Source organism: Cherax quadricarinatus, unplaced genomic scaffold (assembly GCF_038502225.1).
Source record: "Cherax quadricarinatus isolate ZL_2023a unplaced genomic scaffold, ASM3850222v1 Contig511, whole genome shotgun sequence".
NCBI lineage: Eukaryota > Metazoa > Arthropoda > Malacostraca > Decapoda > Parastacidae > Cherax > Cherax quadricarinatus.
The window spans coordinates 128,670-146,293 of NW_027195537.1; the positions used below are offsets into that span (position 1 = coordinate 128,670).

General features: G+C 46.1%; 1 protein-coding gene across 3 annotated transcripts in view; it reads right to left on the reverse strand.

The window, feature by feature from the left end:
- LOC128702526 (serine/threonine-protein phosphatase 4 regulatory subunit 3) overlaps positions 1–16,898 on the reverse strand; it is a 93,799-nt gene extending 76,901 nt beyond the window's left edge. The window contains exon 1 of one of the 3 annotated variants that reach the window (XR_011391199.1): positions 16,452–16,592. The gene's annotated coding sequence lies outside the window, so the exon portion shown is untranslated. Of the gene's footprint in view, positions 1–2,202; positions 2,223–16,451 lie in introns of those variants that run through there. The other 2 variants (XM_070080483.1, XM_070080484.1) reach the window with 2 other exon arrangements.
- Between the last annotated feature and the right edge of the window lie 726 nt (positions 16,899–17,624).

Here is a 17,624-nt window from a genome sequence, read left to right on the forward strand (position 1 = left end):
CAATAATTATTACGTGCCTCTCCAGGGAATACAATTGTTATACGCTTCTCCAGAGAAGACAATTATTACTCGCCTCTCCGGGGAATACAATTATTACACGCCTCTCCAGAGAAGACAATAATTATTACGCGCCTCTCCAGAGAAGACAATAATTATTACGCGCCTCTCCAGAGAAGACAATAATTATTACACACCTCTCCAGAGAAGACAATAATTATTACGCGCCTCTCCAGAGAAGACAATAATTATTACGCGCCTCTCCAGAGAAGACAATAATTATTACTCGCCTCTCCAGAGAAGACAATAATTATTACTCGCCTCTCCAGAGAAGACAATAATTATTACACACCTCTCCAGAGAAGACAATAATTATTACGTGCCTCTCCAGAGAAGACAATAATTATTACGCGCCTCTCCAGAGAAGACAATAATTATTACGCGCCTCTCCAGAGAAGACAATAATTATTACGTGCCTCTCCAGAGAAGACAATAATTATTACGTGCCTCTCCAGAGAAGACAATAATTATTACACACCTCTCCAGAGAAGACAATAATTATTACACGCCTCTCCAGAGAAGACAATAATTATGCGCCTCTCCAGAGAAGACAATAATTATTACGCGCCTCTCCAGAGAAGACAATAATTATTACGCGCCTCTCCAGAGAAGACAATAATTATTACGCGCCTCTCCAGAGAAGACAATAATTATTACACGCCTCTCCAGAGAAGACAATAATTATTACGCGCCTCTCCAGAGAAGACAATAATTATTACACGCCTCTCCAGAGAAGACAATAATTATTACGCGCCTCTCCAGCATCAAACATTTCTTTAAATGACTAAAGCTTAAGCAAATAAATTTCGTGTTACCACATATTAACATCCATCCTTACTAGGAATTTTCCTGTAACCATAAAACAAACATTATGGTGTACATAGTCAGCTCTATTATCAACCTCTTATATATACAGTCAGCTCTAAAATAAAGCTCTTCTATATACAGTCAACTCTTGTAAAGCTCCTCTATACAAAATTTTTTGTAAATGGGAAGCAAAAAATGAACAGAAATTTGAAAGGCATGTACCCTGAAGGCCTTTCCACTTGCTATTCAGTTTTGGATTGACTTTTCAATTGCATTTACAAAAATGCACATTCAATGATGGGTGAGAATGTTACAGTACTGGAGGTGGGAAGTACAGTACCTGTACTCTGAAGGATGAGTGAGAATGTTACAGTACTGGAGGTGGGTAGTACAGTACCTGTACTCTGAAGGATGAGTGAGAATGTTACAGTACTGGAGGTGGGAAGTACAGTACCTGTACTCTGAAGGATGAGTGAGAATGTTACAGTACTGGAGGTGGGAAGTACAGTACCTGTACTCTGAAGGATGAGTGAGAATGTTACAGTACTGGAGGTGGGAAGTACAGTACCTGTACTCTGAAGGATGAGTGAGAATGTTACAGTACTGGAGGTGGGAAGTACAGTACCTGTACTCTGAAGGATGAGTGAGAATGTTACAGTACTGGAGGTGAGAAGTACAGTGTCTGTACTCTGAAGGATGAGTGAGAATGTTACAGTACTGGAGTACAGTACCTGTACTCTGAAGGATGAGGTTACAGTACTGGAGGTGGGAAGTACAGTACCTGTACTCTGAAGGATGAGTGAGAATGTTACAGTACTGGAGGTGGGAAGTACAGTACCTGTACTCTGAAGGATGAGTGAGAATGTTACAGTACTGGAGGTGGGAAGTACAGTGTCTGTACTCTGAAGGATGAGTGAGAATGTTACAGTACTGGAGTAAGTACAGTACCTGTACTCTGAAGGATGAGTGAGGATGTTGCAGTTCAAGTGATTATTTGAATTGTGATGTCAGCACATATCTGGCAAGACAGGGATTGAGAGAATGATGGTGACTCTCTCTTCTTTATTTTGGGGTAACCCTACCTCATTGGGAGACAGCTGGAGTTCAATAACGATATTACACACAAAAAAATTTAAAAAGATTCTCTTTTTAAATTTATTAATTTATACAGGAGAAGGGGGTTACTAGCACCTTGCTCCTGGCATTTTAGTCGCCTCTTATGACACGCACGGCTTACGGAGGAAGGATTCTTTTCCCACTTCCCTATGGAAAATATAACATGTCATATGTCATGTCAATAACAAAATTGTTGAGGGCTGCACTGGATGGCACCTTTACCCTATAAACACCACCAACTTTAGCCACTGAAATCCTCTGTTTATAGTGACCAAGTTGTGATGGAAGTGTGGACCAGCAGACATCCTGCAGCAACAGGCTGGTTCACCAAGAAAGCACCCGATAAATTTGACCCAGTGCACCAGACAAGCCTGGTCCAGGGCACCGGACAAGCCTGGTCCAGGGCACCGGACAAGCCTGGTCCAGGGCACCGGACAAGCCTGGTCCAGGGCACCGGACAAGCCTGGTCCAGAGCACCGGACAAGCCTGGTCCAGAGCACCGGACAAGCCTGGTCCACAGCACCAGACAAGCCTGGTCCACACCACCAGACAAGCCTGGTCCACAGCACCAGACAAGCCTGGTCCACAGCACCAGACAAGCCTGGTTCAGAGCACCAGACAAGCCTGGTTCAGAGCACCAGACAAGCCTGGTGCAGAGCACCAGACAAGCCTGGTGCAGAGCACTGGTCCACAGCACCAGACAAGCCTGGTCACAGAGACAGCCTGGCCCGAGACAAATAAGCCTCCAGAGCACCAGACAAGCCAGGTCCACAGAGCACCAGAGCACCAGACAAGCCTGGTCCACAGCACCAGACAAGCCTGGCCCAGAGCAACAAATAAGCCTGATCCAGAGCACCAGACAAGCCAGGTCCACAGCACCAGACAAGCCTGGTTCAGAGCACCAGACAAGCCTGGTCCAGAGCACCAGACAAGCCTGGTCCAGAGCACCAGACAAGCCTGGTCCACAGCACCAGACAAGCCTGGCCCAGAGCAACAAATAAGCCTGATCCAGAGCACCAGACAAGCCAGGCCCAGAGCACCAGACAAGCCTGGCCCAGAGCACCAGACAAGCCTGGTCCAGAGCACCAGACAAGCCAGGCCCAGAGCACCAGACAAGCCTGGCCCAGAGCACCAGACAAGCCTGGTCCAGAGCACCAGACAAGCCTGGCCCAGAGCACCAGACAAGCCTGGCCCAGAGCACCAGACAAGCCTGGTCCAGAACACCAGACAAGCCAGGCCCAGATCACCAGACAAGCCTGGCCCAGAGCACCAGACAAGCCTGGTCCAGAACACCAGACAAGTCAGGCCCAGATCACCAGACAAGCCAGGCCCAGAGCACCAGACAAGCCTGGCCCAGAGCACCAGACAAGCCTGGCCCAGAGCACCAGACAAGCCTGGCCCAGAACACCAGACAAGCCAGGCCCAGAGCACCAGACAAGCCTGGTCCAGAGCACACACCGTCTCCCTCACTCTCTCGTGTTGGTGTGACTAGTTAATGGTCTGAGGTGGACCCAAACATCATCGTAACTTTCTCTCTCTCTTACGTACGGGTTGTCAATAAAACGTATTTGTTTATCACAAAGGTTGGTTTAAAAATGACCGTGGCAGTTGTGCAAGGTGATAAGTATTAATCACTCTGAGAGGCCAAATCTTTATCACTGATATAACAATATTTTTCACCAGAACTCCTTTGTTTGTGCTTTAAGAATGTTTAAAAATTGATCTTTTGTAAAAATTAAAAGGTGAATGGCCCAAGTGGGGTTGTGTATGAGAGAGTCGAACCCTCAATATAATCGACTTATGAAATAACAAAAAATATACTTAATGCATTTAATTTTAGTGTTTATTGTAATAAAGTCGACTTCTCGTATAAAGCTACTCTATACAGTCCATTTTTTTTCAAATACAATTAATAAAGGTCATTTAAAACTTAACAGTACATAAAAAGGTCTTCACAGCACATAAAATTACTTCTGAATGTTTCAATTAAAGTTGAAAAAAGAATAATACTACATATAGAAGTTTTATAAGAAAAGTGTAAATTGTGTACGGTATAATATTAGGTATATACTACGTACAGTACGAACATTACTTAAGATATTTTTGTCCCTGGTGGCCTGGTGGTTAACGCTCTGGCTTCACACGGTGAGGGCCTGGGTTCGATTCCCAGCCAGAGTAGAAACATTGGACGTGTTTCTTTCCACCTGTTGTCTATGTTCCCCATCAGTAAAATGGGTACCTGGGTGTTAGTCGACTGGTGTGGGTCGCATCCTGGGACACTGACCTAAGGAGGCCTGGTCACAGACCGCGCCGCGGGGGGGCGGAACTCTTGATAAACTCCCCTATTGTATCAAGTTTATAATGAGTGGTGAATACATCTATTGTATCAAGTTCATAGTGAGTGGTGAATACATCTATTGTATCAAGTTTATAGTGAGTGGTGAATACATCTATTGTATCAAGTTTATAGTGAGTGGTGAATACATCTATTGTATCAAGTCTAAATAAATGAAGAACAGATATAACTGAAAACTGCTGCACTAGCAAGGTGCTGTAAAGTGGAACACTGTAAAGCAAAATGCTGTGAAGCTAAACATTGTGGGGGAACTTCAGTGTTTTTCTGTGATTTTTAAAACATTACTGAATTGCCTTCCAATTTAATGGACACTTATGGACTCCGCCCAACTCGTCTCACATCAGTAGTTTACCATTTTAATATGTCAGGCATTTCCCAACACGGCAGGGTGACCCAAAAGAAGCAAATGTATTCACCATCATTCATACCTTAGCTGTCTTGCCAGCACTGTGTGTGACTGTGTGTGTGACTGTGTGTGTGACTGTGTGTGTGTGTGTGTGTGTGTGTGTGTGTGTGACTGTGTGTGTGTGTGTGTGTGACTGTGTGTGTGTGTGTGTGTGTGTGTGTGTGTGTGTGTGTGTGACTGTGTGTGTGTGTGACTGTGTGTGTGACTGTGTGTGTGTGTGACTGTGTGTGTGTGTGACTGTGTGTGTGTGTGTGTGTGTGTGTGTGTGTGTGTGTGTGTGTGTGTGTGTGTGTGTGTGTGTGTGTGTGTGTGTGTGTGTGTGTGTGTGTGTGTGTGTGTGTGTGTGTGTGTGTGTGTGTGTGTGACTGTGTGTGTGTGACTGTGTATGTGTGTGTGACTGTGTATGTGTGTGTGACTGTATGTGTGTGTGACTGTGTGTGTGTATGTGTGTATGTGTGTATGTGTGTGTGACTGTGTGTGACTGTGACTGTGTGTGTGTGACTGTGTGTGTGTGTCTGTGTGTGACTGTGTGTGTGTGTGCGTGTGTGACTGTGTGTGTGTGACTGTGTGTGTGTGTGTGTGTGTGACTGTGTGTGTGACTGTGTGTGTGTGTGTGTGTGTGTGTGTGTGTGTGTGTGTCTGTGTGTGTGTGTGTGTGTGTGTGTGTGTGTGTGTGTGTGTGTGTGTGTGTGTGTGTGTGTGTGACTGTGTGTGTGACTGTGTGTGTGTGTGTGTGTGTGACTGTGTGTGTGTGTGACTGTGTGTGTGTGTGACTGTGTGTGTGTGTGACTGTGTGTGTGTGTGTGTGTGTGTGTGTGTGTGTGTGTGTGTGACTGTGTGTGTGTGTGTGTGTGTGTGTGTGTGACTGTGTGTGTGTGTGACTGTGTGTGTGTGTGTGACTGTGTGTGTGTGTGACTCTGTGTGTGTGTGTGACTCTGTGTGTGTGTGACTCTGTGTGTGTGTGTGACTGTGTGTGTGTGTGTGTGTGTGTGTGTGTGTGTGTGTGTGTGTGTGTATGTGTATGTGTGTGTGTGTGTGTGTATGTGTATGTGTGTGTGTGTGTGTGTATGTATGTGTGTGTGTGTGTGTGTGTGTGTGTGTGTGTGTGTGTGTGTGTGTGTGTGTGTGTGTGTGTGTGACTGTGTGTGTGACTGTGTGTGTGTGTGACTGTGTGTGTGTGACTGTGTGTGTGTGTGTGACTGTGTGTGTGTGACTGTGTGTGTGTGACTGTGTGTGTGTGAGACTGTGTGTGTGTGTGACTGTGTGTGTGTGTGACTGTGTGTGTGTGTGACTGTGTGTGTGGGGGGGGGGGGGGCCTCTGAACCTTATCACTGACACTGGCTGGAAACACTAGTGGGCATGCTTCTTTATGACACCTGCTGTCACTGCTCACCTAGCAGTAAGTAGGTACCTGGGTGTTAATCCACTGGTGTGGGTGGCATCCTGGGGTCAAAATTAACCTAAGCTGCCAGAAATGCTCTTCAATTTGTAAATATCGCCAAGGTCGCTAACTTCACGAGTGTAATTCCGTCAGTTTTCCATCAAATTTCGCTTTTTTTTTTTTTTGGTGTCATTACAATCGGAAAAAGATTCTCTATTATTTCATAAGAAAAAATAATTTTTTTTTTAATTTTTGCAACACCAGGAGACACCTCAGGATTGGAGGTTGCGACAGTCAAGGGGTTAAAGGTAGTGAGACCATTTGCGACTTGTCTCAAGGCTAATACCACCTCAATATTACAGGTAGTGAGACCATTTGTGACTTGTCTCAAGGCTAATACGTCCTTGCTATTAGTGTGTGTGGCACAAATATGGATGAGCAACATGCTTCTCTGGGTGTAAAACATCATTGCAAAATATCAACGGTTTAAAATGCTGCGTGGTTTATGAAAAGAAGATTGAAACTGAATTAGAATTATGGTAAGTGGAGAAAAATAGAAAGATCTTCATAGGAGAAATATAAACCATACCACAGGCGGGATTTGAACCCGAGGTCAGAGAGTCTCAAAACTCCAGACAGTCGCGTTAGCCACTGGCCACTGGAGTTTTGAGACTCTCTGACCGCGGGTTTCAAATCCCGCCCGTGGTATGGTTTGTTTGCAATCGTGTCATTACGATTTCCTGAGTCAGGAGAAATATTGTAGTGGTTATCAAGGATGAGTGGCTCGGTTGGAGACCAGGCCCGTCTATCAGGTAGATGGGTGTACAAAAGCACAGCTGCTGCCACCTCTTGATCCCCCATATCTCAATATTTCTAGTGTGTTTTTTAACACTATCTACTCTTGCACACTATTCCCCTCCCATTACTTCATTCATTTTGCTACTTCCATTGTGATAGTCAATTTCCCTACTTAAAATTATCACCAGTTATCTTATCACCGCACAAGTGACGTCACACTAATTACTTACATAATCTAACATGGTTGTTGCAATAATCACAATTTTGTTAAAATTATCTTGTACTTAGCATATCATTGACAACTCAATCATGTTACGACGAGAATTAGTACAATTTAACATTAACTAATCCATCAGTTATTTTAAGGTTTCTTAACCCTTTCAGGGTCCACAGGCCCTCTCAAAGACTTGTTCTCAGGGTCCACCAAATTTAAAAAAAAAAATCGTATGAAAAGATAGAGAATCTTTTCCCGATCATAATGACACCAAAGGTATGAAATTTTATGGAAAAACTTACGGAATTATGCTCTCGCGAAGTTAGCGGTCTCGACGATGTTTATGCATCGGCGATTTTGCCCACTTTGAGCCCTATTTTCGGCCAATTTCAGTGTACTAGTCGACAAAAATCATAACTATTTTGCTAGAACTCCATTTCTTCTATTGAATGAGTACAAGAAACCACCCATTTACCGATTTCAACTATCCAATACAGTGGTCAGAATTTAGCAATTTTGCCAATTTCGCACAATTTTCAAAAGATGCCAATTTCCAAACAGGGTCCAGAATAAACAAGAAAGACATTCCTGGCACTAAAATAACAAGTTCTCTGTTCATTAGTCACGTCTCAAGGCCCCTCTTACATTCTTTGGATTTCCACTTTGAATTTTTATTCTCACAAAAAATAGAAGATTTACTGTTATGCAGACTACTGCATTAGTGTACAAATGGTATAAATAATATCAGCGCACTTGTGAAAGAATATTAGACTCACCAGTTGACATGTACTGGACGCTTGGCATGATTTGTTTACTTTTGAACTTTGGTAAAAATCAAACATTTCTGCTAATTTGAGCTCAATTTCAAGGTACTTTTCATTGTAAAACCAGTCAAAATCATCTCAATTTCTGTAATATGTCTTCCATTCTATAAAATGAGACCAGGAAAACTAAAATACAACAATAAATACCATACGAAAAGACAGTGCAAAGTCACTGTTTTAATCCAAAAACACGGTCAAAGTTTTTTTTTCTCATTTTGCACTGTGTGCTGCAGGATTTTTTTTTATACTACGCACACCGACCACATAGACCCATTCTTTCATATGTAGGCCTACCAGCTTTCTCTCACTAAATTTGAAGGTGCTAGAATTTTTGCGTACTAGTACGTCAAGGACCCTGGCGCATAAGCAGTTCTAGTACGGATGAAACCCTGAAAGGGTTAAATTATACATATCTCCAAAATAAATTGTATATATTGTTTTTTCTATGACAACTTAAGTGTTTATCACGATGATGTCAGCATTATTTAATCTCTATACCATGTATTATCTGGGTAAATCAATTTATTAGTGAGTGTGAGTGAGTGAGAGAGAGAGAGAGAGAGAGAGAGAGAGAGAGAGAGAGAGAGAGAGAGAGAGAGAGAGAGAGAGACAGAGACAGAGAGAGAGAGAGAGAGAGAGAGAGAGAGTGTGTGAGTGTGTGAGAGTGTGAGAGAGTGAGAGTGTGTGAGAGTGTGAGAGTGTGTGAGAGTGTGTGAGAGTGTGAGAGAGTGAGAGAGAGTGTGAGAGAGTGTGTGAGAGTGTGTGAGTGTGAGGGTGTGTGAGAGTGTGTGAGAGTGTGTGAGTGTGTGAGAGTGTGTGAGAGTGTGTGAGAGTGTGTGAGAGTGTGTGAGAGTGTGTGAGAGTGTGTGAGTGTGTGTGAGTGTGTGTGAGTGTGTGAGAGTGTGTGAGAGTGTGTGAGAGTGTGTGAGAGTGTGTGAGAGTGTGTGAGAGTGTGTGAGAGTGTGTGAGAGTGTGTGAGAGTGTGTGAGAGTGTGTGAGAGTGTGTGAGAGTGTGTGAGAGTGTGAGAGAGAGAGAGAGAGAGAGAGAGAGAGAGAGTGTGTGAGTGTGTGAGAGTGTGAGAGAGTGAGAGTGTGTGAGAGTGTGAGAGTGTGTGAGAGTGTGTGAGAGTGTGAGAGAGTGTGAGAGAGTGTGAGAGAGTGTGTGAGAGTGTGTGAGTGTGAGAGTGTGTGAGAGTGTGTGAGAGTGTGTGAGTGTGTGAGAGTGTGTGAGAGTGTGTGAGAGTGTGTGAGAGTGTGTGAGAGTGTGTGAGAGTGTGTGAGTGTGTGTGTGTGTGTGTGTGAGAGTGTGTGAGAGTGTGTGAGAGTGTGTGAGAGTGTGTGAGAGTGTGTGAGAGTGTGTGAGAGTGTGTGAGAGTGTGTGAGAGTGTGTGAGAGTGTGTGAGAGTGTGAGAGAGTGTGAGAGAGTGTGAGAGAGTGTGAGAGAGTGTGAGAGAGTGTGAGAGAGTGTGAGAGAGTGTGAGAGAGTGTGAGAGAGTGTGAGAGAGTGTGAGAGAGTGTGAGAGAGTGTGAGAGAGTGTGTGAGAGTGTGAGAGAGTGTGAGAGAGTGTGAGAGAGTGTGAGAGAGTGTGAGAGAGTGTGAGAGAGAGTGTGAGAGTGTGAGAGAGTGTGAGAGAGTATGAGAGAGTGTGAGAGAGTGTGTAAGAGTGGGTGAGAGTGGGTGAGAGTGTGAGTGTGAATGTGAGTGTGAGTGTGAGTGTGAGTGTGAGTGTGAGTGTGAGTGTGAGTGTGAGTGTGTGTGTGTGTGTGTGTGTGTGTGTGTGTGTGTGTGTGTGTGTGTGTGTGTGTGTGTTTGTTTTCAGAGCACCTCTGCCACAGCTTTAATTTTCTGTCATCTTGTTCTCCTTGTTGCTTGTCTTTAAAATATATTTCTTCCCTATTCTGTCTTCCTCATATTTTTTTTATTAATATTATCACACTGGCCGATTCCCACCAAGGCAGGGTGGCCCGAAAAAGAAAAACTTTCACCATCATTCACTCCATCACTATCTTGCCAGAAGGGTGCTACACTACAGTTTTTAAACTGCAACATTAACACCCCTCCCTCTTGTGTAATATTCTTTGGTTATTAAGCTTGGTTATCAAGATAGCTGGTCCAGTGGCTAACGCGACGGTCTGGAGTTTTGAGACTCTGACCGTGGGTTCAAACCCCACCTGTGGTACGGTTTGTTTGCAATCGTGTCATTACGATTTAGTGTGTCTTGGCTATCGTGTCTTATCCTCTTATCAGGCAATGAGAGTATCTAAGTTATTTTTAACTTTAATTGGTTTCTCCTGTAGCCGGAGTTGATTTGCAACACGATTTGGGACTATTTCAGGCTTATCCACGTGGATCAATGACTGATGCTACATCAGTGTTGCACATTACAAGTTTGGTGCAACATGTGTTGTGAACACCTGTGGATGGAAGATACATGTGGTTTCACTGTTCTAGGAGCATTACACTGCAATATGCTACTCTACATGGCATCTACATCTGTAGCTGGGTTGGTAGTGCAGTCAGCTCACACATTAAGATCCGTGGCTCCATCCCCAGTACGGGTGGAAACATTAGGATGTCTCTCCTTAAGACACCTGCTGTCCCTGTTCACCTATCAATAAAACAGGTACCTGGGTGTTAGTGGACTTGTGTGGGTCGCATCCTGGGACAAAATTGATCTAATTTGCGAGAAATGCTCTGCATAACAAGGGATTTTCTATATATCACTGATGTCAGCTAGACCCATTTTTCAGTATCAATACTGACAATGGAAATAAGTCACTTAGTCTGACTTTTCTGAGTTATCCTGGTGGGTAATTTACACTATGTATGATAACTAGTTATATGTACCTGTGCCTAAACAAACTTACTTATATACATACTTGCACTTATTACCGTATTTCGCGGCTTGTAAGACACAGCTCATAAGACTTGTTTTAGTTTCAATGGCTCGGCATCGGACGCAACTGGGAGAGCTACAGCCCACCCCACACCCCAAACTTATAGCTCCCCGTCACTGGCCTTCAGCTCAAAGGACGCAGGCTGGTTTTTGGAGACATTTTATGAAAAAAAAAAAAATGAGTCTAATAAGCCGTGAAATACGGTATATGTGGTGTTCCACAGGGGTGAATGCTGGGGCTGTCTTTGTTCACAATCCCCATGACAGTGACAAGGGAATAAACAGCAACGAGGGTATATTTACTGACCAGACAAAAATAGGCAAATAAGTAAGTTTATGCAGGTACAGGTACACACAAATAGTTACATAAATTATCATACATAGTGGCATGTGTGTGGATTACCTAGGATAACAAAAAAAAAAAAAAGTCAAAGTGACTTATTTCCAATGCTGAGGACACTAGAGCACTGCTGGATGATTCGAAAACACTCATGTTGTGGCCGGAGAAGTGGCCGATACAATTTCATGTACACAAATGTAAGGTTTTGATCCTAGAAAAATAAAAATAAATAATACTTATAACTAAATAACACAGATGTTAATAAATAACAAAAAGGCACAATACCGTGACTGGAACGATACACAAATAACCCGCACATGAAAGAGAGAAGCTTACGACGACGTTTCGGTCCGACTTGGACCATTGACAAAGTCACACAATGTGACTTTGTCAATGGTCCAAGTCGGACCGAAACGTCGTCGTAAGCTTCTCTCTTTCATGAGCGGGTTATTTGTGTACAGATGTTAATAAAATGTACAGATAAGTATTAGGCAAGAGAGACCTGGTGCCCTGTGACCTGGTGGCTAAACGTCTCGCTTCACACGGTGAGTGTCCAGGTTCGATTCCTGGCGAGGATAGAAACATTGGGCATGTTTCCTTACACCAGTTGTCTATGTTCACCCATCAGTAAAATGGGTACCTGGGTGTTAGTGGACTGGTGCGGGTAGCATCCTGGGTGTTAGTGGACTGGTGTGGGTGGCATCCTAGGTGTTAGAGGACTGGTGTGGGTCACATCCTGGGTGTTAGTGGACTGGTGTTGGTCACATCCTGGGTGTTAGTGGACTGGTGTGGGTCACATCCTGGGTGTTAGTGGACTGGTGTGGGTCACATCCTGGGTGTTAGTGAACTGGTGTGGGTCACATCCTGGGTGTTAGTGGACTTGTGTGGGTCACATCCTGGGTGTTAGTGGACTGGTGTGGGTCACATCCTGGGTGTTAGTGGACTGGTGTGGGTCACATCCTGGGTGTTAGTGGACTGGTGTGGGTCACATCCTGGGTGTTAGTGGACTGGTGTGGGTCACATCCTGGGTGTTAGTGGACTGGTGTGGGTCACATCCTGGGTGTTAGTGGACTGGTGTGGGTCACATCCTGGGTGTTAGTGGACTGGTGTGGGTCACATCCTGGGTGTTAGTGGACTGGTGTGGGTCACATCCTGGGTGTTAGTGGACTGGTGTGGGTGGCATCCTGGGTGTTAGTGGACTGGTGTGGGTCGCATCCTGGGTGTTAGTGGACTGGTGTGGGTCGCATCCTGGGTGTTAGTGGACTGGTGTGGGTCACATCCTGGGTGTTAGTGGACTGGTGTGGGTCACATCCTGGGTGTTAGTGGACTGGTGTGGGTCGCATCCTGGGTGTTAGTGGACTGGTGTGGGTCACATCCTGGGTGTTAGTGGACTGGTGTGGGTCACATCCTGGGTGTTAGTGGACTGGTGTGGGTCACATCCTGGGTGTTAGTGGACTGGTGTGGGTCACATCCTGGGTGTTAGTGGACTGGTGTGGGTCACATCCTGGGTGTTAGTGGACTGGTGTGGGTCACATCCTGGGTGTTAGTGGACTGGTGTGGGTCACATCCTGGGTGTTAGTGGACTGGTGTGGGTCACATCCTGGGTGTTAGTGGACTGGGCGAGGGAGAGAACGGTCTTCCTCGGTGAGGGAGAGAACGGTCTTCCCCGGTGAGGGTGAGGTCTTCCTCAGTGAGGGTGAGAACGGTCTTCCTCAGTGAGGGTGAGAACGGTCTTCCTCGGTGAGGGAGAGAACGGTCTTCCTCGGTGAGGGAGAGAATGGTCTTCCTCGGTGAGGGAGAGAATGGTCTTCCTCGGTGAGGGAGAGAACGGTCTTCCTCGGTGAGGGAGAGAATGGTCTTCCTCGGTGAGGGAGAGAACGGTCTTCCTCGGTGAGGGAGAGAACAGTCTTCCTCGGTGAGGGAGAGAACTCTCCTTCAACTAGGAAGAAATTCTCCCTCAGTGAATTAGACAATCATCTCCCTCTGAGATAGTTCTTTCTCCCTCACAAAGGAGTGAGAATCATCTCCCTACGATGGAAGTGTGAATTGTCTCCCTTAATGAGGAAGAATCATCGCCCTTTAGGGAGAGAATCATCCTCCCCAAGGCGATAGTAAGTCACCCTCCACCAATGAGGGAGATGATACTCTCCCTCAAAGTGGGAAAGAACTATCTCCCTTGTGAGGGTGGGGGTTACTTCACTCAACTGAAGGAATATTCTCTGAGGGAGAATACTGCTTCCCAAATCCATCAATCTCTAAATCTCCCTCAATGAGCCTACCCAAAGGACCTCTCTCTCCCTTTCTCACCAAACCAAGCCATTATAATCCTCCCTGGGAAAGTAGGAACTCACATGAGGGAGACAATGTCAGGGAGACAACCTAAGTCAACCTCAGGGAGACAACCACAGGGAGATAAGCTCAGGGAGACAACCTAATAATTTATGAATTTCAGGGGGGTTAACCTATGGGAGAATCAGGGAGACAATGTCGGGGGGAGAACCTGACTACCTCAGGGAAACCACCTGGGGAGACTATATCAAGGAAACAACCTGGAGATTACCTGGGGGGATTATCAGGGACCACCTGGGGAGACAATATTAGGGAGACCACCTAGGGAGACAATATTAGGGAGACCACCTGGGGAGACAATATCAGGGAGACCACCTGGGGAGACAATATCAGGGAGACCACCTGGGGAGACAATATCAGGGAGACCACCTGGGGAGACAATATCAGGGAAACCACCTGGGGAGACAATATTAGGGAGACCACCTGGGGAGACAATATCAGGGAGACCACCTGGGGAGACAATATCAGGGAGACCACCTAGGGAGACAATATTAGGGAGACCAACTGGGGAGACAATATTAAGGAGACCACCTGGGGAGACAATATCAGGGAAACCACCTGGGGAGACAATATCAGGGAGACCACCTGGGGAGACAATATTAGGGAGACCACCTGGGGAGACAATATCAGGGAGACCACCTGGGGAGACAATATTAGGGAGACCACCTGGGGAGACAATATCAGGGAAACCACCTGGGGAGACAATATTAGGGAGACCACCTGGGGAGACAATATCAGGGAAACCACCTGGGGAGACAATATTAGGGAGACCACCTGGGGAGACAATATTAGGGAGACCACCTGGGGAGACAATATCAGGGAAACCACCTGGGGAGACAATATTAGGGAGACCACCTGGGGAGACAATATTAGGGAGACCACCTGGGGAGACAATATTTGGGAGACCACCTGGGGAGACAATATCAGGGAGACCACCTGGGGAGACAATATCAGGGAAACCACCTGGGGAGACAATATTAGGGAGACCACCTGGGGAGACATCAGGGAGACCACCTGGGGAAACAACATCAGGGAGACCACCTGGGGAGACAACATCAGGGAGACCACCTGGGGAGACAACATCAGGGAGACCACCTGGGGAGACAACATCAGGAAGACCACCTGGGGAGACAATATTAGACAGACCACTTGGGGGGAGAATATTAGGGAGACCACCTGAAGGAGATACCAAGGAGACAACTTGAGGGAGACAACTTGAGGGAGACAACCTAAGGGAGACTTGTGGGAGACAACGTGTGGGAGACAGCCTCAGGGAGACAACTTCAGGGAGACAACCTAAGGAAGCAAACCTAAGGGAGACAACCTAAGGGAGACAACCTAAGGGAGACGTGTGGGAGAACCTAAGGGAGACCAACCTAAGGGAGACAACTTGTGGGAGACAACCTAAGGGAGACAACCAAAGGGAGACAACCCAAGGGAGACAACCCAAGGGAGACAACCCAAGGGAGACAACCCAAGGGGGACAACCCAATTGAGACAACCCAAGGGAGACAACACAAGGGAGACAACACAAGGGAGACAACCCAAGGGAGACAACCCAAGGGAGACAACCCAAGGGAGACAACCCAAGGGGGACAACCCAAGGGGGAAACCCAAGGGGGACAACCCAAGGGAGACAACCCAAGGGAGACAACCCAAGGGAGACAACCCAAGGGAGACAACCCAAGGGAGACAACCCAAGGGAGACAACCCAAGGGAGACAACCCAAGGGAGACAACCCAAGGGAGACAACCCAAGGGAGACAACCCAAGGGAGACAACCCAAGGGAGACAACCCAAGGGGGACAACCCAAGGGGGACAACCCAAGGGAGACAACTTAATGGAGACAACTTAATGGAGACAACCCAAGGGAGACAACCCAAGGGAGACAACCCAAGGGAGACAACCCAAGGGAGACAACCCAAGTCAGACAACCCAAGGGAGACAACCCAAGGGAGACAACCCAAGTCAGACAACCCAAGTCAGACAACCCAAGGGAGACAACCCAAGGGGGACAACCCAAGGGGGACAACCCAAGGGAGACAACCCAAGGGAGACAACCCAAGGGAGACAACCCAAGGGAGACAACCCAAGGGGGACAACCCAAGGGAGACAACTTAATGGAGACAACTTAATGGAGACAACCCAAGGGAGACAACCCAAGGGAGACAACCAAAGGGAGACAACCAAAGGGGGACAACCTAAGGGAGACAACCTAAGGGAGACAACCCAAGGGGGACAACCCAAGGGAGACAACCCAAGTCAGACAACCCAAGGGAGACAACCCAAGGGAGACAACCCAAGTCAGACAACCCAAGTCAGACAACCCAAGGGAGACAACCCAAGGGGGACAACCCAAGGGGGACAACCCAAGGGGGACAACCCAAGGGGGACAACCCAAGGGGGACAACCCAAGGGAGACAACCCAAGGGAGACAACCCAAGGGAGACAACCCAAGGGAGACAACCCAAGGGAGACAACCCAAGGGAGACAACCCAAGGGAGACAACCCAAGGGAGACAACCCAAGGGGGACAACCCAAGGGAGACAACCCAAGGGGGACAACTTGTGGGAGACAACCTAAAGGAGAGAAACTAAGGGAGAGAAACCAAGGGAGAGAAACTAAGGGAGAGAAACTAAGGGATATAAACTAAGGGAGATAAACTAAGGGAGACAACCTAAGGGAGAGAAACTAAGGGAGACAACCTAAGGGAGATAAACTAAGGGAGACAACTTAAGGGAGATAAACTAAGGGAGATAAACTAAGGGAGACAAACTAAGGGAGATAAACTAAGGGAGATAAACTAAGGGAGACAAACTAAGGGAGAGTATGTGTCTTTGTCTGCCCCCCCCCAGGGAGACCAGCCCCCCTCCCCCCGCCCAACAAGGGAGAGTAAACAGACTTACCAAGCTCCCTGAAGACCTCGGATCAACACCTCCCTCAAAACATCGAAAAAAATAAAAAAAAAACACGAAATAACCCTCTTAAGGGAGATTATCAACACGAGGTTAAGCTCTATCTCCCGGGGCTTAACATAGTATCTCTCACTTAACACTGGTTAAATTGTCTGTAGTGAGCGCTTAAGCGCTCACTGGTACACTTAATTAAGGGGAAAATTAGATTAATTAAGTCTTGTCACTTGAAGCTTCTCCCTCACAAACGCTCAAATTCCAGCGGCTTTTTCCTCAGTTTTGAGGCTTTGTGGGCGCGTGGGCGGTCATCTGAGGCGCTGAGGATGGGCGTGAGGGTAGTGGGCGTGGGCGTGGGCGTGGGTGGGGCACATAGGGGCGGCCCTGGAGGGCTGAGGAGGGAGTAAAGATGAAGTAACTCAGACAGACACAACCTCCGCCGCCATCTTGGTCTCACCATAACACTCCACGGGGGCCACACGCACGGACTCCCTTATTTAACACTATATTACAACTTTTTAACAGGTTTTAACATTGTTTAGTAAGTTTAACATGTTCTATGTGGCTCTCTGAGTGTCTTGGTGTCTTATACATCTTCTCTACCGTGTATGGAGGCTGTAAAAGTCACTGCTAGATTGTAGCTTTCTCCGCTATTATTGAACTTTTAACAGGTTTTAACATTGTTTAACAGGTTTAACATATTCTATATGTGTCTATGATTGTGTTGGTTTGTTATAAATCTTCTCTACCGCGTACGGAGGCTGTAAAAGTCACTGCTAGATTGTAGCTTTCTCCGCTATTATTGAAATTTTAACAGGTTTTAACCTTGGTTAATAAGTTTAACATATTTTATATATGTCTCTGAGATATATTAACACATTACAGATTTTCTCCAGCGTGTACGGAGGCTGCAAAAGTCACTGCTAGATTGTAGCAATCTCCGCTATTATTGAACTTTTAACATGTTTTAACATTGTTTAGTAATTTTAACATATTCTATGTGTCTCTCTGAGTGTGTTAATATGTTATATACCTTCTCTACCGTGTATGGAGGCTGCAAAGCTCTCCGCTAGATTTTAACTATTTCCGCTATTATAGAACTTTTAACATCTTTTAACATTGCGTAACAACTTTAATATATTCTATGTGTGTCTATGAGTGTGTTGATAT